This window comes from Lissotriton helveticus, chromosome 5_1, assembly GCF_964261635.1.
Source record: "Lissotriton helveticus chromosome 5_1, aLisHel1.1, whole genome shotgun sequence".
In the NCBI taxonomy this organism is placed as follows: Eukaryota; Metazoa; Chordata; class Amphibia; order Caudata; family Salamandridae; genus Lissotriton; species Lissotriton helveticus.
Window position 1 is genome coordinate 395,705,530 of NC_136065.1, and position 25,665 is coordinate 395,731,194.

Here is a 25,665-nt window from a genome sequence, read left to right on the forward strand (position 1 = left end):
GGAGCGGGCTGAGTACAGATGGAAAGTGATTGTGATGGGTGACTGAGGAGAGTTAAATTGTTAGAAATTGGGTTTCTGGTTGGCAGAGGAAGCACACTGTCCAACATGAACCACAATCCTAGTCAGGGTAAGTAAGGTACACACTTGAACTTAACCTGTGCTCACCCTCTGGTAGCTTGGCACAGAGCAGTGAGGCTAAACTTAAGAGGCAATGTGTAAATGCACACACACACACACACAATAACACAATAAAAACACCACAAAGAGACTCCACACCAGTTTAGAAAAATAGATTATGATTTTATAAATAAAACAAGACCAAACCAACAAAAACCCAATGAGTAGAAGTTTGGATATGATTTTTTAAAGAACAAAAAGATTCCTAGCACTTAGAAGCATTAAGCACCAATGGGGGTTATCTATTTGCACTGGACTGGGACAAAGTCAAGAGTTCAGTCCACCTGCGATGGAGCGCAGTCCAACTACTGGATCCACATAGGGTCTTCTGACCAAAAGTGCTTAAATCCTTGTCAGAGCACAAGATGTGTTGATTATGCCCATGCTGTGGGGGTGTTGTGCGGGATTTCTCCACGCAACTATGGTAATGCATTGGGTCCTTGGAGCGAAGAGCCGGTTATGAGTGCGACGGTTCCAAAGGTGATGAGCTGGTTTACTCCACACTGGAGGAGTGGTGCGGTGATGCATTTGTTCAAAGCAGTGGTTCGGGATGTGAGGCGGTGGCTCTGAATGCAATGCACCAATTCGACTTATGCAATAGGGTTGATGCCCTGCTTCTCCTAAAACAGACTGGAGATGTATTTATTTCTTTGGTGCAAGTATCTGGGCCGACTTCCAGTGAGCCAGGAGCAGGGGTAGAGACGTTGATACCCCTGAGTCTTAAGCATCAGGAGGCAAGCCAACAAGCCCTTGGAGATAACTCTGGGTTCAAGTCAGAGTCTTGCTCTCCCTCAGCAGGGTCAGAGAGGAGCAGGCAGCAGGGTAGCACGACAGAAAAGTCACTATTCCAGAGCAGCAGTCCAGCAGAGTGACAGTCTTTGTAGCAACACAGCAGTTCTTCTGACAGAGGTTCTTTACAGGTCCAGAAGTGTCTGACTTTTTGGGGTCAGAGACCCAGTATGTGTACCCAGATGTGCCTTTAAAGTGGGGGTGACTTCAAAGAAGGGTCTTTGAAGTCCATAGAAGCCCTTTCTTCCCAGCCCTAGCTCCAAACTAGCTGTATAGGGTAAACAGCTCTTTGTGTGGGGACAGGACCATGCTTATTTAGGTGTCAGCTCCACCTTCCCTTCCTGCCCAGAAAGAACTATGATGATGTAGATGAGTACTCAGACACACCTAACTCTCCTGTGTTTGGGGCTGTCTAGAGGGAATGCACAAAGTGTAGTTGTCACCAACTCCAGACATGTTTTGGAGACAGGTTGCAGGCACATAGAGCTGTTAAAGCAGAGAAATGTCCACTTCCTACAAGTGGCATTTCTAAAATAGTAATGTAAAATCCATCTTTATCAGTAAAAGAGGATTTGCCATTACCATTCCAAAGATATAAAACATGACACAACTACTCCTTTCTACTCAGCAATTGCAGCTTAAAAGTGTATTAAGGAATTCCCAATGATGACCTAGGAGAGGAGTGGGCCTTCCAGTAGTAAAAAACGGGGTTTCAATACCAGAACATGCAAAACTTAAAGGCACATGCCCTACCTTTTACTTTCAGAGTACCCTGCCCTGTGGGCTACCTAGGGCCTACCTTAGGGGTGACTTATGTGTAATAAAAGGGGAGTTAAGGCTTGGCAAAAGGGTTTAAATGGCATGTTGACATGGCAATAAAACTGCACATCCAACTCTGCAGTGCCAGTCCTGAGACATGTTTAAAGGCAGACCCTCCAGGATTTCGCGATTTCGCAGTTTGCCGCGAAATCGGCACTTTTGTAAAAATGCAGCGATTTTTACAAAAGTGCCCGCGAAATCGGCACTTTTGTAAAAATGCGGCGATTTTAACAAAAGTGTTCCGCGAAATCCTGACAAAAGTGCCGTCTACCCATTGTTTCCCCCACCCATCCTCCCACTCCTGGAAAGGGGATGAGGTGTCCTATTTTGAGGTTGTCTGCAAAGGTTCCTTGAATGAGGGAGACACTTATCATACCGCCCAGGTATGTGAAACCAGCTCCTTAGAAAGTTTTCACAATAAATGAGGGAAGGATGTAATCTACGTAGGACATGACTTTAAGGGAGTAGACGAGGTCAGTTTGTGCGAGAAGACTGAAGATCATTCATTTCAGGGTGAATGGAGGAGTGATTAGAGGAAAGATGAATTTTGTGTGGTGAATTTGATGTGTGTTTTGGTCATGTTTATTTTGTCACGAACAAGTGGTTGATGGCAGTTAAGTGTGAGCTTGACACGTCTGAAACGAATTTGACAGAGTATCTAGCTGATTTGAAGAGTGCTTACCTTCTGTTTGAGACTTAGTGGGTAATTTGTAGAAGTCGTTTTTGGCTGAGACAATGAGTGAAGTAAGTTGAGTGAGATCAATATGGCCTTTGATCTATCAAGGCACGTTGTTTGAGTTTGAAAGATCTAGTTTTCTTTGTGGAATTTGAGTCTATGTGACCTTTCAGGATGGTGTTGTACGTGCTGAGCAGTGTTGACTCATGATTTGGGCAGATGGTTTCTACTGAGTGTGTTGAGTTCTTCTAGAAGTGAGTATTTGCTGAGGCCCTTGCAAGAATGTTAGGCTTTAATATCTCTTTCCAGGTTTAACATGAAAGCCAGAGAGTTGTGTATATTTCTTGGCACTACACCCACTTTTACATAAACCAGAGAGTGTGGCCATATTACAGCATAGTTTTTGAGGATTATATGCTGCACCTAACTATAGCCAGTGGCTGGTTTGTTCTCTCTCTCTGCGTTTCACGTGGAGGAAGATTTCTACAATCCAAGCCAGATTCCTTGTTTGGTGTCTATTTAACCTCGCAAACTTGGTGCAGCATCCCCATTACATTTCAAATTCACCCCCTTACTGTGCTGAAGTTGTTTTTGTTGGCGCATTAGGACTCAGTTCACTTTATCTTTAGCGCATTTCTCAAGTATAGCATTAATGGGCCAGATTTCTTGCGGAGGTGGAAATTGTTACGTAAGGTTCTCAAAGCGAGCCCTCAGTGGCGGCTCGTATAGGGCGTGCTGCGCAGGGGGGGGAGGCCCCAGGCTGGCCAAATAAAATGCCGCAAAATTGCCGCAAAATTCATATTTGTGCCGCTAAATTTCCATTTTGGTGCCGCTAAATTTGCTAATCCATGCCGCTATATCCTGGGGGGTCTGAAAGGGCTACTTGTGTGGGTAGCACAATCAGTGCTGCAGGCCCACTTGTTGCATTTCATTTACAGGCCCTAAGCACCAGTAGTGCACTCTACTAGGGACTTACAGATACACTAAATATATCAGTTTAAATAAACCAAATGTAACTGTATAGGGGAGAAGCACATGCACTTTAGCACCGGTGAGCAGTGGTAAAGTGCTCAGAGTCCTAAGGCCAACAAAAAGAAACAGCAAACAGAGATGGCAAGCAGGCAGTTTTTGGGAAGACGGCTGACAGGTCTATTAAGTTTATTTTCTGGACAAAAACGTGGTGGGGAGGTGAAAGGCACATTGATTGTGGCATGGAGAAGAATACACTGGTCAGTTGGGAGTGGTGGGTTATGAGAAAGACAAGGTGATTGGGGCTTCAAGAAGTGGCAGAAATTGTGGGTCGGAGGGAGCCTTGCTACTTGGTTTAAACAAAACAGCAAAAAGAAATATAAGACAACACCATGTTTATAGAGTCTAAGGAGAAGGTCCTCCTAAGCAGGGGTGGAAGACAGAGGTTCTGAGCAGGGATGGAGGACAAAAATGGGAGTAGCAAAGATTGATTACTGTTGGGACCATAATGAGAGTATAAGGATGGTTTAGGTTTGATAGAAACATGATACAAGTGGGTGTGTGAAGAGGGACAAATGATGGTTTGAGTCTTGGAACAGCTGAAACATTTTTGGTGAGAGGACAACTGAGGTTAGGGCAAGAGAACACAGGTGCAGTTGAATTTAGACAGGTTAGTGTGTATCTAAAGAAGGACATGAAACAATAGGGGTAGGAGGTGAGATGTTGAACAGTAGCCACTATGATGATACAATCTTCCATTGTTTATTGGGCACCTTGTCACTGAAAGTGGATGAGATCCCCATTTCCCAACTAAGGTTTTCTGTTTCAATGTTGTGTCTCTTCAGATTATACAAATGCAGTGTTTGATGTTTTAGGATCACCCACCAACTCACAAGTTTCTGAAAAAGTACACGGTTTAGGGCCAATCTGCAAGTTTTCTTTGCCAATTGTGGTCCTCCAGCAACAGTAAAACTACCAAGTTTGAGACATAACAATCCGACCAAGTGCCATCTCAACACCAACTGCCAGCAAAGCAATTCAGAATGTTTTTGTCTCAAGGGGTTTCTGGATGAATATGGTGCACAATATGAGAGTGTACCTATCTTTCTGACTGTAAAAAAGTGGGAACGTTCAGTACAGACATTTGTTTTTGGAGGCAAGTTAGCGCCCCCATGATATTTGTAACCCGTTTTCAAATTGGCGGTCGCTGAGCTATTTTAGAAACTTGGGGAGTTAAGATGGGTGACACGTGTCTCTTCCTTTTCCAGGATTTCACGTATGGCGGTCATAAAATAGCAATGTCAATAAAAGGCATGGCGAAGTGATAATAGGTTCTAATCAGGCAAAAGTGCCTGCTCATTCTTAACTGCCCTCAATGGTGAAACCCAAGCTTTGATCTCATTTTGTTTGACCAACTTTGATAAAATGACTATAACAAAAAGGTTAATGGTTAATTAAATGCAAATAAATATTGTAAACCATTACTTAAACCATCTTTTTTTAGGCACGGGGAGATTGAGTGATCTGCACAGAATCACAGGATGTTGAGTCAAGGCTGGGACTCGAGTCTGGTTCCCCTGTGCCAAAGTCAGCAGCTCTGCCCCCTATGCCACATCCCTTTGATATTTTCCCCTGCACAGAAATGAACACATCCAAAGACGACCCCCTGGTGAAGGCTGGGCAAGTTTCAAAGATCTCTCACTCATTCACAATCACCCTCCTCTCCTTTGACCAGCGATGTATATTAAAGGCCTTTAAGTGTGCCAGGTCCCTCCAGGTCTCAAACTTGGTAATAATTAAAATCACGCATTTAAATGGGTCCCTTCCGCGCCAAATATTCATGTCCTTAACTTTAGTGACAAAAAACACTGATCCATTTCTGAATAATTAATGTAAAAAAGGTTCAGGTAATCCACATCAGCAATTTAGTTCCGGTTTATATTTCATGTTTACTTGATTTTACATTCTCTCAGAGTGTTATCTATTTCCACCATGTTATTGGTCTGTTTTTTTGGTCTGGCATATTAGTCTTGTATGATGCATACTTTGAACTGAGTGGCCTCCGGGTGTTTATAATGGGCCACAATTGAGAGCTCTGGAGTTGGGCTCGAGGCAGTATGAGTTTTTCTTAGTGCCTACCAGTTGGTCAAAATGGTGTTCAGAAAACCTGGTCACCCAATCCTTGGCCTCTCTACAGAGTGAGCAGGGTAATTGTCACGTATTCCAGCTGCAATTAAGATTTTGTGCAGACGTGTGTGCAGGACGAACACGGTTATCAAAATATTGACAAGGTGAACGCAAAAGAAAAAGTGGTCCTTACAGGTGAGTGGGTGCGTTTTGTGTTCGGTAAGTGAAAAGGAACTGCACTCAGGAAAGAGTTAAACACTGATCGCATAAGAGGAGAGAGATGAGGGTTAAGCTCTACAGATGGACGAGATGCTTAGAGAAAAGGGACATACATGTCTGAATGAACATAACGGTAGTAATTGAGACATTCTCATGACCACTACAGCTTCCCAGGCCTCAGTAAAACCATACCCTTCGGTGGCACACCATGCGAATGGAATCACATACATTTAGTATACAGTTCAAGCCACGCCCTTAATTGCATAAGCTACGCCCCTTTAAGAGACCCCACACTTTTTTCATCCCACTTAAAGCCCTCAATATTTGCATAGCTGTCGTGAAAACGCAGAGGCCCACAAGATGGGAGCGCTTTGCGGTGCTAATAAAAAGGTGAAGCAACCTACTTCTGCCACTAGGAGGCAGTCAAGCCACGCATACGTCTCAGTGCGAAGTGAAGTAACAGCATGAAAGTCTTAAGGGACTTCACGAAAGCGGATTCAGGGAAAGTAGCACTTGTTCATCTCATCACGTATCCTTCAGCAGGGCTGCAGCTGTCCAACCTATTCAGACTTTTTCAGGGCAGTGTTTCTAATTTGGGGACCTTACCCAGGTTTGTTTATTTACTTGAGTATTTACGAGCAATGCAACTGTTACGTAAGCTACACTGGTAGATCTTAGCTACCCTTCTAATTGAAGTCACAATCCTTTATTAGTTATAGATTTAGTGGCAGCAATGTGGATTAAAAACATTTACACAGCAAAAATCAAAAACTGATCTCATGCCTTTATTATTTTTGTTCAGATTTATATAGCGCGAACTCGAACCGAAGGTATTGGAGCACTTTGCATGAGCACCAGTTACTTTACGCAAGGACACATTTATTTATTATTTTTTGGGGGCACACAGGAGATTAAGGGCCAGATGTAGGTCGCCAATTACCGGGCCGGTCCGTAACGGCCGATTTCGACCGTTACCGACCGGTAATTGGTTTTTGAGATGTAGGGGGCCAGAATTTTACCGAATCTGTAAATTTCGGTATATTTACCGAATCGGTAATTCCAGATGTAGGTGGCACTTAAAATAGTGCCACAGGCCCTTAAGAATTCGTTATTTACCATGAAATACTATCTCATGGTAAATAACGAATTCCTGTGTACATGCACATCTGTGCATGTACATCTGTGCCATGTGGCACACATACATGCCCTAAGGGCATGTATGTGTGTCACATTGCACACAAGCCAGAATCAGGGGTGCAACAGGGTGTCAAAGTGGCACCCTGTCCCCCTTGTAAATTCGGTAATTTTACCGAATCTGTATTTACCGATTCAGTAATTGACATTGATTCCTATGGGCCTCAAGGCCCATAGGAATCAATGGCAATTACCGAATCTGTAAATACCGATTCGGTAATTACCGAATCTTACCGATTTGGTAATTGATTCGGTAAATATACCTACATCCCGATTGCCAGTTCTTAAATACCGAATCGGTATGATTCGGTATTTAAGAATCGGTAATCGGGGATTACCTACATCTGGCCCTTAGTGATTTGCCCAGAGTCACATGATGTTGAGCCAACACCGAGACTCGAATTTTGTTTCCCAGCTCCAAAGTCAGCAGGTCTGGACGTTGTGCCACATCATCTATTGTTTTGAATAAAGGGGCATATTTACAATAGAATGGCAGAGCGTGGCGGTAAGCTAAAATTGCTAACTCTGCGCTCCGCCATTCTGAAAATGCGGGGATGTGGCGTATTTACAATGATACGGCGAACCCCTGCGCTTTCCCTAGCGCTTGAGCTAAATTCAGCTGCCTAGCGCCAACACAGGCACCCTTGCACAAAAGTGCAAGGGTGACTGCGTTGAGGAAATTATTGTTTATGTGCAGGAAGGTGTCCCTTCCTGCACATAAATAATCCAGAATGGCGATTTGTAACTCCTGCATTGTGCACACACATAGAAGTTGCAAATTGTCATTTTGTAATAGTTATGTATGTGCAGGAAGGGACATCTTCCGGCACATAAACAATCAATCTTGGCGATTTGTGGTTTCTATGTATGCTACACAATGCAGCGCACATAGAAACAGCAAAACCGAGGAGAAATTAATAATTTCTCCTCATTTCACCAAGTTAAGACCTGGTTATTTTTGGTCTTGATTTTGGCGCTTCCCCATATTTACTCTACACTTGTAAGTAGGGGGCAGCGTCAAAATCAATGGGTGTTGCAGCAGAATGCCCACCGCAACACCCATTGCCTGCCACTGTCACGCTAAGTCAAGCGTGAAAGGGGGCCTTATTTACAAGGCGGAGTTAAGCCATGTTACGTAGGTTTACGCAGCCTTGTAAATAAGGCGAAGGGTTTATTGCCACAGAAACATCACAATAAGTCACGTTTCTGTGGCAATAAGCCCTTGTAAATATGCTGCAAAGTATCTCTTGCTCTATAGTGATCGCCATTAACTTAATTTTATTACATATTAATAAATTATTCATTACGAACTGAGGGGTATTACAATGCCATTGTTCAAGGCCATTTGGGCAACCTGTTTCTAGTGTGCTGATCCTGCCCAGTTTGCGATGTCCTCGCACGTCCAGCCCTTTCTTAGGGAGCTTGTGCCCCAGAAATACTTTTGTGGACACAGTATGTGCGCATTACCAGGGTAACAATACAGAAGTCTGATGCACCAAAAATACTTCTAAATCTACACCTGAAAATGTACTCAGAGTCAAATTCTACAAGGTACTTTGTGTAATTTTCACCAGAGTGAATATATGACATTTTTGAGCCATCACCAAATGACGAGGCGTGGAATAACTGAAGGGATCTATCATACACTACCGGACAATTTGGAAGATTTTAATATAGTCCTCCGCTATATTGCCCAAATCTATATACAATCTGACCGCTTCTTTACATTACACATAGAGGCTCTGATATAGGATAGTAATGGAAATGCCCACCTCAACAGATCTCTCCACTTCTCTCTTCCTCCAACCATGCCAGCACAGGACCGCAACTGTACACAAAATATCAGATTAGACAACCCAGTGCAACCAGATAAGCAGAATATAATCATAAGAAGTACCATAAAGGGACTAACAGAGCTGCTCAAAGCTAACAATATGCTGAAAACCATAGAACTGCATATCTGTCTCTTGCACTACATCCAGCACACTGCAGTGTGCTGCGTTCCATAACACAATAACCTCACTTCGGTCGGTGATCATCCCACACAACATGGAAACACTTCCCATAAAGGATCAAACAAAGACAGCATCCTTCCAACTGCACACACTGCATGGTATAGCATGCTACTCATGTAGGCAAGCGCTTCAGCACCCCACTAGGGGTACCACTTGCTATATAAATGCTTCAATACAATATAATACAATACTCCTATGTGCAGCCCCGATGTGGAGTTATACGCACACTATCCACTGTGCAAGTACACATTATTACCCGTAGGGAAAACATATTTAACCCAGGGACAATGGGGTTGCCACCTTTCTCATAGAAAAATACCAACCGTCTGTTTATGTTTTAATATTCTGCAAAGGACATGATACTTAGTGGCACTTTATATGAAATTGCCTGTATTTATTTTTAACATGGCCTTTCTGTCTTTGTTTACTTTAATGAATCGTTTGGAACCATTAAGGCAGTCCTGGAACACATTTAAATTGTTTTTTCCTTCTTATATTTACTGTTTAAAAGATATACTGATAAGGGGGAAAATACTAGCTTTAGGTGATTTTTCTAATTTTGGTACTGGCCTGGACTTTAAAATGCTGGTAATCCAGTATATAAAAAGCCAGGTGGCAACCCTATGGACAAACCTCTTCTGCTACATGGACACAATGTTTGGGTTTGCTCTGTTCCTCTCCTTATACTGGTAGGGACGTTACTCCAGCCTATTGATTAACCCTCAAAAAGTTTCCAGGATATGTAAGGGTCAGAGAAGAGTATGTAAATGCCCACAAATTTACTAGTTTGTGGGCATTTACAAACTCTCACCTCAAACCACACCTTGATCGGCATAGACCCCACTTATTGTCTGGGGTTTACAACTGCATACCTGTATGACATCATGGCGTAAAAACCCCTTTGCAGCTGCCAGATATCCTTTTCTGGATAATTAAATGGAGCCATTTCCATCTTTAAAACGTAGGTTTGAGACCGTAAATTGCTATAAGAATCATACCCAATGTCTTCATTTTAGTGGAGTATACGCATGGTTCATTTATTTATTTAATACATCAGGAATCAGGATATCAGCCTTTCTTAAACAGTGTATCTAGAAATTAATGCCAGTGTACAGGAAGGTGCTTAAATTTGGAGGGCAGATCCACAGTACCTGAGAAATTGTGCTTACCACATATGAGTTTTTCCCGATGTTCTCTTGGGTTGAGTGGTTCCATGAGCTCATGGAGTCTTTCAAAGAATGAGACATTCAAGGAAACATTTGGGGCGCTGGGGTGTTGCCCCACTAATGCCACATGCCCCCATTCACGCGGTGACAGGCCAATTCCTAAATGTAAAGGTTCTTCAGCTCACGGCGCTAAATTGCACGGGGACACGCCCAAGGCAATCGGAGCTGAAGGGGGGTGGGGCCGCGCCAGTAGAGGGTTTGAGTGACAGGCAGGCAGCGGGCAGCAGCAGAGTGCGCATGCTTGAGTTAGGGCTAATCCTTTTTATTCCTAGCTCAAACATGCACACTGTCAGCCGTACTACTCCCCTTAGGAGAGCCACAGACCCATGGACTCGACCAGCAGCCCGGGGAAAGGGGGGGGCAGAGACCACACCCGCTCTAGCCAATCCTGGCGCTGCTAATGCAGTGCATGGATTGGCTGAAACACCGCGCAGCCTTGAGCCTGAGGGCAAAGCCTACGGAATAGTTATACATCTAACTAATTATCAAAATGGATACCTTTAATTATCCATTCTTGGGTTTAATCATTTTCACCATAACTAAATTGAAAATAATTTTAAACAATAGAGTTTCTCCTATTGAGCAGCAAAAACAAATAAGGCTCATATATATGGTTTAACTGATTCTTTTAATGTAAACCATATTTCTCCATAAGTACTAGTATCTCACAGTTAACAAAAAAGTATATAGACACAATTTTTACATATATACACAAGGCCAACAACATTTGTACATTTATACATATACACAATTTACTTCGAACCAAACTAAAGGTTCTTTTGCCCAACTTATTTCAAAAAAGGACGTTTGTCTGTGAACCTTTAGTTTGGTTTGAAGTAAATTGTGTATATGTATAAATGTACAAATTTTGTTGGTCTTTTGTATATATGTAAAAATTGTGTACATATACTTTTTTGTTAACTGTGAGATACTAGTACTTATGGAGAAATATGGTTTACATTAAAAGAATCAGTTAAACCATATATATATGAGCCTTATTTGTTTTTGCTGCTCAGTAGGAGAAACTCTATTGTTTAAAATTATTTTCAATTTAGTTATGGTGAAAATGATTAAACCCAAGAATGGATAATTAAAGGTATCCATTTTGATAATTAGTTAGATGTATAACTATTCCGTAGGCTTTGTCTTTTTTATTCTTAGTATTGCATACCCAGAGGCCTATGGGTTAATTGGGTAACCCCTGTAGTATACTCTTGAGTCTGAGGGCAGGCATAAAAAGTATTGGGTGGCGGGTCCGGGCGTGGGTGGTTAAAACTGTTATGGCCAATCACTGTGGCTTATGTGAATGCAAGCAGACAGTGATTGGCCATTTTGTTCGTGACGTGCCCACTGCCTCGCCCTCGCTCGTGTGACGCAGCAGCAGCAGCCTGCAGACATCACTTCTCGGCTCCAGAGAGACATGTGTGGGTGCTGGCGGGTGAACTTCATGACACTTCTTCGAAGTTCGGATCATGTACACATCATTGATCATCATCTGAATTGTTTGATGAGATCATCCTTCGGGTTCGACGAGAGAGAGAGAGTTAAAGTAAGAGAACTGAGAAAGTCAGTCACTGTCTGAGAGCCACAATGTTCGATTGATTGGTCGAAAGTGAGCCAGAGAAGCAAAGGGTCTTGTTTGTTTTGTTTGTAGATAGGCATAGGACATGTTTTCGATTTGTGTGTTATTAAAATGCTCCAATCCCGTCAGAAAGTGCTGAAAACAAGAATCCGGAGATCGCCGCTCGGCTGGGTAGGGGCGGTGTGGACCCTTAATTAAGTTTATACATTATTTTCGTGGTTGTTTAGGGTAGGGACTAGGGCGATTCACTAATTTGCGGTGAATAATCCGAGTGCGCACTGCGCACCTATGCCAACCAGGCGCCGCCAAGCCCAGAGCGGACCTCGACACCACCTGCCGCTGCTGGCTGCCAGTGCCAGGCCTGGCTGTAAGTTACCGAAATCGTCTCATGTTTGTGACTAAGTAGATACTTAAACATAACAACGGCAGCTTGCAGTCTCTGTAAACTCTCATTTGCTTAGCGGTAAAAGTGGTATAAGTAAACTATGCGGCCTTGCAGTTTCGTGTTAGGCTTGATATGAATAGACGTGCACTGACTGTCCTCCATGACAAGGGTCGTTTTACATGTCAGACATTTACCTATCATGGTGGAATTGACGTGGAAAGTTCTGTGCAGTGTACAAAGATAAAACAGTGCTACTTTATAAATTAATGTGATTTGTGTATTCCCAGTGACACGTTCATCAGCACGGATGGCACAAGTGACTCCTTGTGAGGCACTGTCAGCCAGAAAAACCTTTTAACCAATATGACTTTGCAAGCTGAGGTGTTTAGTTATCGTATTGACATTCTAAGTATATGATTACATTTTCCACACACAATATGTTGTTGACTAAAAAGACAGACCTGCCTCAATGTGTGACAAGCAACAAAGGTCCACTTGGCAGCTGCAGTGAACTGAAGTGTGGGGCACATTTTGGCTTGGTGTTTTATAAGTACATCATCTTTGTACTATGCTCCTCCTATTTATTGTGCTCTGGATAGCTATAATTTGATCTTTGGAGTAGCTGACGCATGCTAATCAGATCCTGCTACCTATGCTCTGCCTTGAAAAAAATATTTAGCTGTGAAGTCTCATAATTGACATCATGGTAGTCAATTACAATTGTGTGGAAACGTTTTGTGCAAATGGATAACGTCCCTGGTATCTATCAGTTGTGGTCAGAGTTTCAATGTAGTGCCTATATAGATACTCACAGGCATAGCCAGTGGGTATTACCTTTGGGACTTTCTGGCTTTGCCAATAGTTTTTTGTGCTGTTTTTTTATTAGCGATCCGAGATTGGTTAAAAAAGATTCAGTATCATGAACGTTTTTATTTTCCATTAATCATTAAACTGAGCAGCGGACAGGGAAGCAGCAAGACGGGGTGCCAGGTGGGCAGAGAGAACAACATGGATCAAAGCAGCTCACCAGGTGGGGTGCTGAAGGGAAGAGACACAAAGGGTAAGAGAGGAGAAGCAAACCATAGAGAACAACATGGGTAAGAGCAAGCAATGTGGAGCACGAGTGGGAGAGAGAAGCACATGGGAGAACAACACTGAGAGGGTCAAGGCAAAGAAGCACCCGGGGAGAGGAATGTGAGCGCGGGGGCAGACATGAGTAATCATATTGCTTTATTAACCTTCCTGCTTCCTCAAATTTGCTTAAAAATGTGCCGTTTGTCCACTCTGTTTTTCCCAAAATTTCTCGGAGGGAGAACCCCACCCAAACCCCCGTAGGTTGTTTGGGCTCGCTCGCCGCAGTGCAGTTACGCCCTACCGCTTTAAAATGTCACCAGCCACCACTGCGTCATTCGGATTTTCACAAAAGAGCCTCAAGAAAGTAGAGTCCCCGCCCCGAGAGGCTTGGGATATGCAAAGGACCTTGCTCAGAATATCATTGAATCTCGTACTTTTGGCCGTGGCTTTGGAAAATCAAGAAGTGACAATGATGTCTTATTTTGAGTTATTTGAGGTAGTCTGCAAATTCTGTGGAATGGCAGTCCATTGTTGGTGCATGGTTCTTTCATGTGATGAAAGATCCCTACCCAGCTTTTGGATCGTTTTCAAAGAAGACTTGGTCGGGGACCACCTTCGCTTCTGGATATTTGGAGTAGTCATCAATTATCACTAGAAAATGTCTCCCATCTGGAAGACAGTCTACACTGGCTTGGACTCCCGGAAGACATGGCATGTCTTCTGTGGTGATGGCGGCTAATGAGTCTTGTGGTTCAGCGGCTAGACAAATCAAGCACTTATTTGTATTCTTCTTAAACCACTGTTTTTATGCAAACTTTTGAAAAGAAATTGTACTTTTATGGTTTTTCTAAATTTGAATACCGAATAAAGGACTTTGATTTGACAGAAAAAAAATCAAGCACTTTCTGAGCATGGCATCCACCATTTCATTAAATTGCTGATATAAGATTTTGTGTCTCAGTCTTTGTAAGAACTTGGATTATTTTATGTGGTGGGTGACTACCCACCTCAAGAAATAATCACAACCCTTATGAGGGTGAACACTCAAAGTCACTAAATTAATCTGAGCCCCACCCCCAGGTAGCTACGGCACAGAGCAGCAAGCATAACTAGGGCAATGTGAAAAAGTATTTACGATACCAAAACAGTAATAAAGTCAAAATGCTAGCCTATAAAAATCCCACTATTCCCAGTGCAAATTAGGGTAAACACCTCCCCGGCACTACACTGGCAATCTCTGGTGTGGGCCCACATGTGGGGGAGCTTCTTCTTGGGGAAAATGTCATGTCCCTTCTTTTGCGCTGAGTGAAGACAGTGACTAGAGACAAAAGCAGGTTCCTCCAGCAACCAGACAGTGGATCCACAAGGATTGTTGGACAGCCTGTGTTATATGTGAATCCAACAGACCTGTCAAACAGGACTTGACATTTAAGCAGGAATTGACACTGTAGTTTCACAATGATGCCCACAGCCACTTCTGACATATTCTATGGAGTTCAGAGGGGCCATCTCTGCCCTTCAGATCAGCCTGTTCTTTGCTCTTGGGAGGCATTTCACACATATTCATACTTATTCAAGGCTAATTACTGGCTGGTAACTAGCAGACGATTATAGTAATTAGCCTTCTGGAACTTCAAGCAAGGAAAGGAAAACTTTCTAAATGTTGCTTTTCCTTAATATTTATTAAAATCAAACTTCACCTTTGAATTGGATTTTGATTAACCATTATAATTAGTAGTTTACTTATTTTTCAAGCTTATCCTTTTCCTGAGTTGCAGTATTAGTATTTTAATCTGCATTCTGATTTTCTTTATAGGACAACTAGGCATGCCACAGTGGGTGCTAGTCATTGTAAAGACATGTTAACATTAACATTCTACATGTCCATACCATGCACACTGCCTTGTGGGCTACAAGGCCTACAAAGTGATGACCTATTATTCTTTAAAAAAAAATACGTTTTTAACTGTCAAAAGGATTTTTTGACAGGCCAAATTGCACTGTTTTCACTGTCACATTCAGGCTACAACAGTAGGTCTGAGCCAACATAGTTGCCAAGGTTTCAGATTGCTTGTGTGTGACATTTTCAAAGTTTCAGCGTAAATATGAGTGACATTTAACGACTATGAGCAACACTTTCTCGCGAGCAAAATCAAGCAATGAAGTGCATGGAAAGAAAGGAATATTAGAAATTACAGCATTTTGTTAATGGGAAGCACTAAAATATCTTTTAACTGCTCAAAATCCCTGAAATGGATGGTTAGGATACTGATACCAATGAGACATCAGTCCATGGCACCAACATCACATTGTAGCAGTCAGAAATGTAACAGCAATAGTGCTAAACGTTTGCAATGGGCTGCAGAGTGTGCAAGGGGCAGCTTGTCTGTAGGATAAAACTGTGGAGACAGCTGTGCGTTACTGCGTCTACCCTAGACTCGAGCCCTGGCTGTCCTGCTGTCTGGGAATACCCCAAAGGCTTGCTGTTTTTAAGCCTTAGGAGCCTAATAGTTAACTCAGAGCATCAATTCCTCTCCTGATCATGGCCCTCGGCACCCACCAGCTCAGGGAGGAATGGTAACAGCAGACCTACCCAGTGCTTCAGTCGAGTTCTACCTTTATGTATCTCAGGGATGTATCACCACAGCCGGTAGAGCTGGGGCCCGGGTCCGTAACTGGGCTTAATTCCATAACATGGCTGGATGAGACCTCTGCACTACCGAAATGCTTGGTTTGGAGTCGGCTCCAGTGCATCCGAAACCTATGAGGCAGGTGGAGTCCAAGGTCATACCAGAGAGTCACTGAAAGACAGGTAAAAGCCTGGAGGAGTGGGGCGGGGTCCAAAGGACGACCAAGGAAGACTCTATTCTAGTGAACAATGTTTAGAATTAAAAGCAAATAGAAAAGGTTGAGTCTTTAGTAAGGAAACCTGCAGAATTGAAAAAGGGGAGGAGGGACAACTCCTGCAGACGGGTCTTTATACCCGTAACTGGTAACCCAGCGCAGCTCTTCCTTCCCTTTTCACCCTCTGGCTGCACGGATTGGCCTCCCTTTATTTTATAGAACAATCAAAGCAGGAAACCAAAAATACAGCTGGGTCAGTTTTGTTTCATAGCTTTGTCGTCAGTCCCAGGCGTTAGCAACAGGTTGCGGTAAACCCCTCTTTGGAATCTCCATGTGTGGTGCACCGACTGGCACAGGTTTGATTGCTCAGACTACCACTCTACTGTTTGTTTTCACAGACGTGATTATGTTTCATTTACGCTATTTAGGTCTTGCCTATGAGCTGGACCTCATGTGGACTCTTCTGAAACCCACATCCAGCTCTTCCAGTAACAGTGGAAGATTGCAGCAAGCATCCCAGGCTCTTTGGGCAAGGCAGCCTCAGGCACACACTTGGTCACAGCCCGCGGGCAGCCTCGAGCCTGCAGTCATGCCAGAGGAGAACGCTGCGCTATAGTTTACTGTAACATGACTGGCACTGAGGGAGCTTATCGAGTTGCCCCTAAAAAGCAAAGAATTTGTTAGAAGTAGTATTAACACACTCAGCTGGCTGAAGCAAACACTATCCGTCTCACTTACCTGCTGACCCTCAGGCCATGATCCATGGTAATTCGGGTTTACCGTGTCGGCGGGCCGGCTGGGCCGCCGGCCTCCTCAGAGTCCAGACCTGGCAGCTGCAACGTTCACTCCCTCTGCAATTCACAGCGGGATCATCATTGTGATTTTAAATTTACTGCAGCCCGGAGCCATGCAGCGGTGCGAGCAGTGACGTGACGCTGTCAGTCAGAGCCGCACTGCAGGATGAAATCTTCTATATTGATACATTGTAATAGCCAGCAGCTACCAGCTCAGCCAGCCAAGTCATAAGCCTGCGAGCAGCACGCACAGCACAGCGCGCTGCCAGCCACTCCAGCTTTATTTAGCAGTACGCAGTGCTAACGGCTTGAGTTAACAGTGAAGCGCTATGCCTATAATGCGAGACAATGCATTTCAGTGCGGTGATGCGGAGCACCACACTGAATGTGTTAGTCTAACGCCTGATGTGTGGTACTTGGCAGGACTGAGCCAATGTTTGTACAGTCATCTTCTACAGTAGCTGATTGGATGTTAGACAGTGACATTAGTGGAGATCATGAACCTTCCACCATCAACTTACATGTTCTTCCGTTTTATGCTACGGTCTCAGCTGCTGTGTCAGAAAGTGGTTGATGGTGGCAAGATAGATAATCTGCTGGGTATTGGGATTCTGGTGTGTCTGCGACAGTAAATTAATATTCTTGAAGTTGCGGAATCCATTTTTCAATTTTGTGGTCAGTATTTATATGATGATCACTCAAATACGGTACCACTGGTTTATAGTCAGTCGATTCTTGAAATGTGTGCCCCTATAGCAAGAGGTAGACGTCTCTGCATCCCTGGTGGACGGTGATAGCTTCTTTCTAGATCTGTGAATATCTCTGTTCAGTGGGCATGAGGGCCTGGTTGATGTAGGCTATTAATGCCCTTCTCCAGTTTTCCTTTTGAAGGAGGAAAGTCCTTAGTCCTGTTTTCCTAGCATCCACAGACAGTCTAGTTTCTTTAGTAGGCTGGAAGTACAGTAGTGTGGTGTCTTCTGAAAGGGCATTTCTGTTTTCCTGTGTGGCCTTTAGATGCTCTTCAGTTAACTTCTGAGCTGAGGTGGTTTTGAAAAGGTCATGGAAGAGAAAGGAGGATTCAGAAAAATAGAGACAGTTGGCCATGCCCATGAAGCAGTGGACTTAGGAAACCAGTGATGAGGCCGCAGACTTGATGTCTTGCATCTTAGTGAGAGCAGGGGTAATTTCTCATCCTGCAGAGTAACTTTAGATAAAGGAATTCGCACCAGATCAGAGGAATTCACATTTCTTCTTGTTCAGGGTAAGACCACATTCTTCAAAGCGCTGAAGGACAGCTCTCAAGTGGGAGTTATGTTCATTGATGGTCTTGGTGTTGACAAGATTGTCATTATTGTCAATGACCCTACATAGTCCTTCAACTAATGTTAAATATTTGATACATTGCTGTTTTATATCTATGGGTTTTGTAGTGTGGCTTCGAGAGTTGTAATGTTACACCATCATGTTAGTGGTGGTACATCATTTATCCAAGGTGGATGCATAACATCCCACTCAGACGTTTACCCAAGAACATGCCTTGGTACATATGTTCATAAGGGAAGTTGTACAGCTTCACTTGTCACATCTGTTTTATGCATAGATCAAATACCATCATTGATCTCCTATTTGTGATCAGGTTTGTTCTAAATCCAGGATGTTGATGCTTGTCTGTCAAATATCTACTACCCTCGGATCTATGGGTTCATAGAAAGTGACTCTTTAATAATATCTCTGCTGTTTTGCACTACATGAGGTGAAGGATTGAGTTGATGAACTAGGCTTGGTAGAGTCTGCCTTTATTATCTACCCTTGTGCACCTTTGGGACTGTCCCATTTACACTGCTTACATGGTTTTCAGCCCAAAGCCTTACCATCAGATATTCTGGAGACGTATTGGATTCCCAGGAACCAAAAACATCATAATCATCTGAGAGACGGGTCACATGGATCAAAGGTCAAAGAAACGTTCAGAGGTATAGTTACCATCAGCGTTCTGTGCCTTTGATGTAATCTGATGCAATCAGGGTTGGTTACTCACTGTGCCATATATGTTCTTTGACAACATAAACTATGTCCTAGGTATGGTGATACATTTCCAATAAAGAAAAATCATAATTCCAGTCGCTGTAAATTGACTCTGCCCTATGGGTTACACATCAACCCAGTCTTTCGTGCATCACTGTCAAAGCCTTGTCACCAAAAGCATGTCACATCAGGCCCCCTCCTCCCGAATAGGTGCGAAGGGACATGGAATATGAAGTATGTTATCTTGCACATTTCGAAAGGGTACGAGATGGACTGCAATACCTGGTAGAATGGAAGTTGTGGGGTTTAAAGAAAAGATTATGGTAAATGGCTCAGAACATATATACACCAAATTTGCTCCACTTGTTGCATGCCCAGCATTTGTCAATTTAGAGCACCAGTCTTAGTGACGGTGGTCCTGAGGGTGGTACTGTCAGTGCCTAGTTGGTGAGGCTATGAATGTGAGGCTGGCCAATAGGACTTATTGACCACTATAATGCATCTCTGGAGGCTTGCGAAGGAACCGCCTTCTTGATCCAATGGTCAACTGAAAGGTACAGTTCCATCTGTGGTCCCAGCCAAACACTTAGAGTAACATGCAAAGGAGCTTCTGCTTTACAGTCGCTCACATCCGGGATCATGTACTCTCTGCTAGCAGGACTACTACATTGCTAGTTTGTATCCGAGGCCTTACTAGACAATTGAGCATACTCACAGATGTGCTCAGCTGTTTGATCAAAATCTTACCTACTATCTGCAGTCCTCTTTCAACCAGGCAACACTCTGCCTGCGTTGTAATTTAGTAGTAACCAACTTCACGTTCCCGTGACGCGCTGCCTACGATTTCCAGGCAGCAACATATGCACCACAGCCAACCCATGAGACCTTAAATATATGTTTGTGACCATTAAGCACATGTGCTATGAAACACTGCCTGTGTCTTAGTAATAAAGTTAACTCTGTATTCCTTGATGCGTTGTCTTTTAGCAGTAGCTGTGGCACATCTAAGTTGGCAGCGCCTTTATGGAAGCATATTTCCTATATTGTTGTCACAGGGCAGAAAGACGACAGTCTCTTTACTATTCGGGTTGCATTATTATGTTTGGTCGTGGTCACCTAAAATCTTTCCTGCATAACAGCACACTACTTGTAAAGTTTACCTACTTGCCATGATCAATGTCACGTCATGTCACATGCAGTCTCACTTTGGTTACAGCCTGCGGGCGCCTGGCAGCCTCGTCACCTGTAGTCATGCCAGGGATTCTGAGCTACTAACACAGCTAGCTGTCCTCTACGACCGGGCGGCGGCAGCTGCTGACTGCAGGCGGAAAATCCTGATCAGCGCTGCTGAAAAGGAAATTATTAATGAGAAAATTTAATTTCACACGCACAATGCTTCACTGAAACAAGTATGAATTCCCATGGCTCTCACAGATGCCGCAAGTTGTCACTTACTACAACTTGCGGCATCTCAGGCCGTAAGAGCCACGGGAATTTAGGTTTGCCGCCCGCCTGCGCCACCTGAGTCCAGGATTGACAAAAGTCCCCGCTGCGAACAGTCATGGCATGGCGCACAACAGTGACATCCGACCCCTGCACACTAGAACATTACTGGCTTTGAAAAGACGGGTCACATGGGGATTTTGGGGTGCAGCCGACCAACGGGAGGCTTGCCCCCACGGGTAGTTTTGGGGCCGTAGGGAGGGGGGTTTAGGGGGCTCCGGAGCACAGCAGTGCCATTTGGGCTGGTTGGGCTAGGGGAGGTTCCTTGGGCTTCTTTTGGGCTGGTTTTGGGCTGGGGGTTATTTTAAGCGGACATCTTGTGTCACTGGACACCATTTCGGTGCAGTGACACAGCAGCCGGCAGCAGGGCAGTGGGGGCACGAGTTTTTGTTCGGCCTGGTGCGCGGTATTGGCGGTGGGCGCGGGGCTTACTTACTGGTTAGATCCCCTTTGGTTTGGCAGTGCGGCGGGAAGAATGTTGGCGCGTGGTGACCCCCGGGTGCAGGAGGCTCTCCGGCTGCTGGGGGAGGTGGGCCGCATGGACCTGGTGCGGCCCGACCTCTAGGTAAGGCCACCGCGGGGCGCTGCAAACAGCGGTAATTGCTTGTGGGCCTCCGCGGTCGCGTCCGCGGAAGGCCCCGGGAGGTGGGAGGGGCGGGAAGGGGGCGGGCGAGGGAGGCCGGGGGGTCAAGTCCGCGACTCGGGGTGGGTCCAGGAGGGGGGCAGGAGGTCACAAGGGAGTGAGGGGGCGCCATGCACTGGATTTCGAGGGGCGCGGGCTGGGGAAGGTTCAGGGGCCCAGGGGAGGGGGGTGGGAGGCGCGGGGGACAACGCGGGGGGGGCAAGTGGCTTGCGAGGATGAGGAGGTGGCTGGGGTTGGGGGGGCCCGGTCCGTGAGGTGGGGGTGCTCCGGGAGCGAGTGGCTGGGGGGGCTGGCAGAGTGGAGGGGGATGGGCAGGGTGACGGGGCGGCGGGTTCCCCTTTACCTATTGAGGAGTCGGACATGGAGGAGGAGGGAGGCGATGGGGGGGACAGGGGGGATGGGGGGTGGGGAGAGCGACCGGGATGGGGGGGTCGTCGGCAGGGGAGGGGGCGAGCGTGGTGGGCCTGAGCAGGTCTCCTTTGCCGGGGAGGGCACGGGGTGGGCAGAGGTGAGGGGGGCATCAGAGGGTGGTGAACTGGGGCCCGGGTGTGGCGGGGGGAGGCGACAGGGGGTGGGGAGGGGGGTGGGGGGTGGATGAGGGAGTGGGGCCGGGACGGGGGTATGAGGGGTGGGGAGGGGGAGTGGGTCCTCAGTGGTCGGCATGGGGGGAGGGGATGGGATGGGGGGCAGGGGGAGTGGGCGGGGGTGTGGGGCACCCGGCGCAGAGGGGGGCCCACTCTGCGGGGTGGGGACGGGGTACGCGACTGGGGTGGGGCGAGGGTGGCTCTTGGGGAGGGGATGGGGGGCCTTTTCACCCCGGCATGCTGGACTCCACCTTTTTGCTTAGGCAGGACGGATTGGCGAGGCGCTCGGGTGAGCAGCATGCGGCTCCGCTCTACCGAGGGGATGGACCGGCTCTGCCTGGTACGGGCGGTCGCGCTCCAACGTGGGACATGCCATGGGACAACTTGGGGCGGAGACGGGAAGTGTCGCAGCCGGCCCACCCCCGAAGGGTCGAGACGGCGGCCAGGGGGAGGGTAGTGCCTGCGGTTCCAATTCATTCAATGCTCGGTGCGAATGTGACAGTGGAGGAGAGGGAGTGCGTGGATTGGGTGGATTTGATCCGGGTGTGCGGAGTGAAGGCGGGGTTGAGCCGGCTGGAGTCCATGGACGACCGGGGTGTGCGGGATGTTGGAGCGGGGGAGTCTGAAGAGGAGGGGGAGATACGGGAGGGGGGGATCGAGTAATCTTGTTGGCAGTGTGTTACAGGTACGGCCACAGCAGGACGTGCCCGGAGTGACGGCCCCCTCAGCTCCACTGGTTAGGCGGTGGGTTCCAGTTCGGACGCCAACCTTGATGCCAGGTAAGGTTGGAGGCGGAGTGGGGAGTGGCGCGAGCAAGCGGCGCTGTGTGCAGGTGTCGGTGGGGACGGATGCTGGAGGGGATGAAGGAGGGCGTTTGGTGAAAGGCTGTTACGTGCGGGACACCGGGGTGGGCACGGACGGCGTGAGCGGCATCGGCGGGGTGGCAGCGGCGGGAGGCGCGGGAGAAACCTCGGGTGCGGGGGTTGCGAAGGCGAGGCGGGCGCGGCCGGAGGGAAGGAGAGTTGTATGGTGCCGGTGCGCAAGCTTCCGTACATGGGGGTGACCAAGCCGCTGGGGGCGCACCTGTCGGCAGGTACGAAGGAGAAGATCTGGAAGGGGGAGTATGTAGATATCTTGAAGTTGTTGCACAGGGAGTTGACTTCGAAGGAGGGCTCCAAGGAGGAGGAGCAGGAGTTGGCGCGGCGCCCTAAGGTCCCTTTGACGATTGATAATTGGTCGGCGGCCTCCTCATATACGCCAGCGTTTATTGTGAGAGGGTCCTGGATCGGTCCATTGCGCTTTTTAAGTACATGGACGTTGTGCGGAGGGCACAGGTGACGTATGGTGGGTACGCCTGGTCCCACTACGACGGGGAATTCTGGGCGCGGATGGCTCCGATCCGGAGGCAAAGTGGGGGGAACTAGACTCGGATCTGTACCAGCAAATGATGGGCGGGGCCAAGTTTGGGCATACTGTGTATAGGGCCACCGGTATGCCGCTCACGCCGACCCCCTTTACGGCTCGCCCCACCAGAGGTGTGGGGGGGGGGGGGCAGGGTGAGTCCACAGGGCAGGCCCTGGGTGGGGCCTGCTGGGATTTCAACAAAGGGGCGTGTGGTCGCCAAACATGCCGTTTCCGGCACGAGTGCTCTAACTGCACGCGGCGGCATCCAGTGGTGCGCTGCGACAACAGCCCGCGCAGGGAGGGACGCAGAGCAGAGGTCCCCAGGTTGGGGGAAGGGGGGCAGGATGAGGGGGAGGGTCAGGGACCTTGGGCAAGGGCTCGTACGCCAGTTAGACTGGCACGGATGGAACCCTGGCTGGCTGAGTACCCGCAGGCGGAAGATGCGGCCGTGTTGCGTCGGGGGTTTCAGGGAGGGGTTTCGGTGGGGCTCTGGGGCCCACGGGTTGCGCGCTGGGCGGGCAATTTGACATCGGGGAATGCTCGCAGAGGGTTGTGCGGGAGAAGCTGTTGAAGGAGGTCACTGAGGGCCGCATTATGGGCCATTTGTGGAACCGTCGCTATCTGATTGATTATCTTCCCGATTGGGGTGGGGCCCGAGAAGGAGCCGGGGCAGTTCCGACTGATTCAACGCCTGTCGTGGCCGGCAGGGGGGTCAGTCGGCGATTTCATATCGGCGGAGGTGGCGTCGGTGCCTTACTCATTTGTAGACTGGCGTGGAGGCTCGTGGCGGGAGTAGGATGGGGCGCTATGATGGCGCAGTGTGACATTAAGTCGCCGTTCCGTTTTGCCCCTGGTCCACCCGGATGACCACCAGTTACTGGGGATTCAGTCGGACGGTGGCTTTTTGGTGGACAAGGCATTGCTGATGGGATGCTCAGTTTCCTGCGCGTTGTCCGAGCGATTCAGTCCTTTTGCAGTGGGCTTTTTCCAGGCGCACAGGCTCTGAGGCGGTGACGCACTACCTGGATGGCTTCTTCCTGGTGGGGCGACCCGGTGCAAAGGACTGCCAGCAGCTGTTGGACAGTTTGGCGGGGATGATGGGGGATTGTTGAGGTTCCCCTGGCGCCAGAGAAGACACACGGTCCCAGTACGGTGTTGGTCTTTCTCGGTATAGAGCTCGACTCAGCTGCCATGGAAGCACGCCTGCCGGAGGACAAGAGGTCGGTCATGTTGGCATTGGTGGACGACATGCTGGGCAAGCGGAAGGTTTTGGTACGGGACGTCCAGGTCCTCTTGGGGGCATCTCAACTTCGCTTGTCGAGCGGTGCGTGCTGGTCGTACTTTCTGTAGGGAGTGGGCTTGGCGTTGTCGGGTTTGACCCTTCCCCATCACCATGTGCGCCTGTCGGCGGGGGTGAAGGAGTACTTGGGATACGGCAGGCTTTCGTAGAACAGTCCAAAGGGGTGCCGATGGCGCCGGCAGAGGATTTGGAGTGGGACGTGACGCTGTACTCCGATGCGGCGGGTGTCCGCGGTCTTGGCCGGTATTGGGACGGGCGGTGGTGCGCGGAACAAGGTCCGGCACAGTGGCGGGCAGGGGGCCGTGGCATCGCTTTATTGAAGTTGTGTCCGTTGTTGGTGGCAGTCACGGTGTGGGCAGGTGCGTGCGCACAAGAGGGTGTTGTTCAGAGGGGACAGCATGGTAGTGGTACACATGGTGAACAGGCAGTCGGCGCGGGACCCGCAGGTTTTGAAGCTGATGAGAGTTTTGTGCTCCGCTGTTTGGAGAATGACACTAATCTGTATGTGCGCCACGTTCCGGGTAGTGGACAAGGACATTGCGGATGCTTTGTCTCGTTCACGGTGGCAGGGGTCTATGGGCTAGCCACGGCAGCGGAGACGATCAGGACGCCGGTCCCGAGGGAGTTTGGTCGGTAGGAGACGCCGGGTTGTCCAGCCGGTGAGGGCGTCGGTGGCCGCGTCCATGTGGAAGACGTACGCGCAGGCGAGGGGGGGGATTTCCGGCGCTCGGGTGCGGTAAGGTTCAGGTTTCCATGGCAGCGGGAGGCGCAGGTGGTATGGTCCATGTTGAGGCTGATGGACAGGGGTTTGTCGCGGGTGATGATTGCGGGAAAATGGGCGCGACGCATTTTGTCCGGCGGCGTGGGGCTGGTGGTTGGCGGCGGAGAGGAATGCGGCGGACGACGTGGTTTCGGGCGAGGAGATGGTGGCAGGGTGACAGCGGCCAGGCTTGCGGGTTCTGCGGCACGCCCTGCGGAATATGGGTGAGGACCCGACGGCATTTGGGACGCACTAGTTTCGTATCGGGGAGGCGACGGAGGATGCGCGGTGTGGTTGGGGAAGGCAGTGATCATGCGGTTGGAGCAGTGGAAGTCCGATTGGTATTGGCGATACGCCAGGATGCGGGGGGTAGAAGAGGCGCTCTGAGTTTGTCGGTTCGCCCTCTGATATGTGTGTCTTTTCAGGTGCTGTGGCGGGGCCGGAGGTGGACAGCCTGAACATTTACATTGTGGGTCACACATGTGTCAAGCGGGCAGAGAGGGCTGAGTGGGACAGGCACCGGAAGCTCAACTTGGATTTGGATGATGCTGTGTTT

General features: G+C 47.7%; 1 protein-coding gene across 2 annotated transcripts in view; it reads left to right on the forward strand.

Moving 5' to 3' along the window:
• The first annotated feature begins 11,571 nt into the window (after nucleotides 1-11,571).
• LOC144754604 (uncharacterized) overlaps nucleotides 11,572-25,665 on the forward strand; it is a 178,999-nt gene continuing 164,905 nt past the window's right edge. The window contains exon 1 of one of the 2 annotated variants that reach the window (XM_078642614.1): nucleotides 11,572-11,760. The gene's annotated coding sequence lies outside the window, so the exon portion shown is untranslated. The remainder of the gene's footprint in view (nucleotides 11,761-25,665) is intronic. The other variant, XM_078642615.1, reaches the window with a different exon arrangement.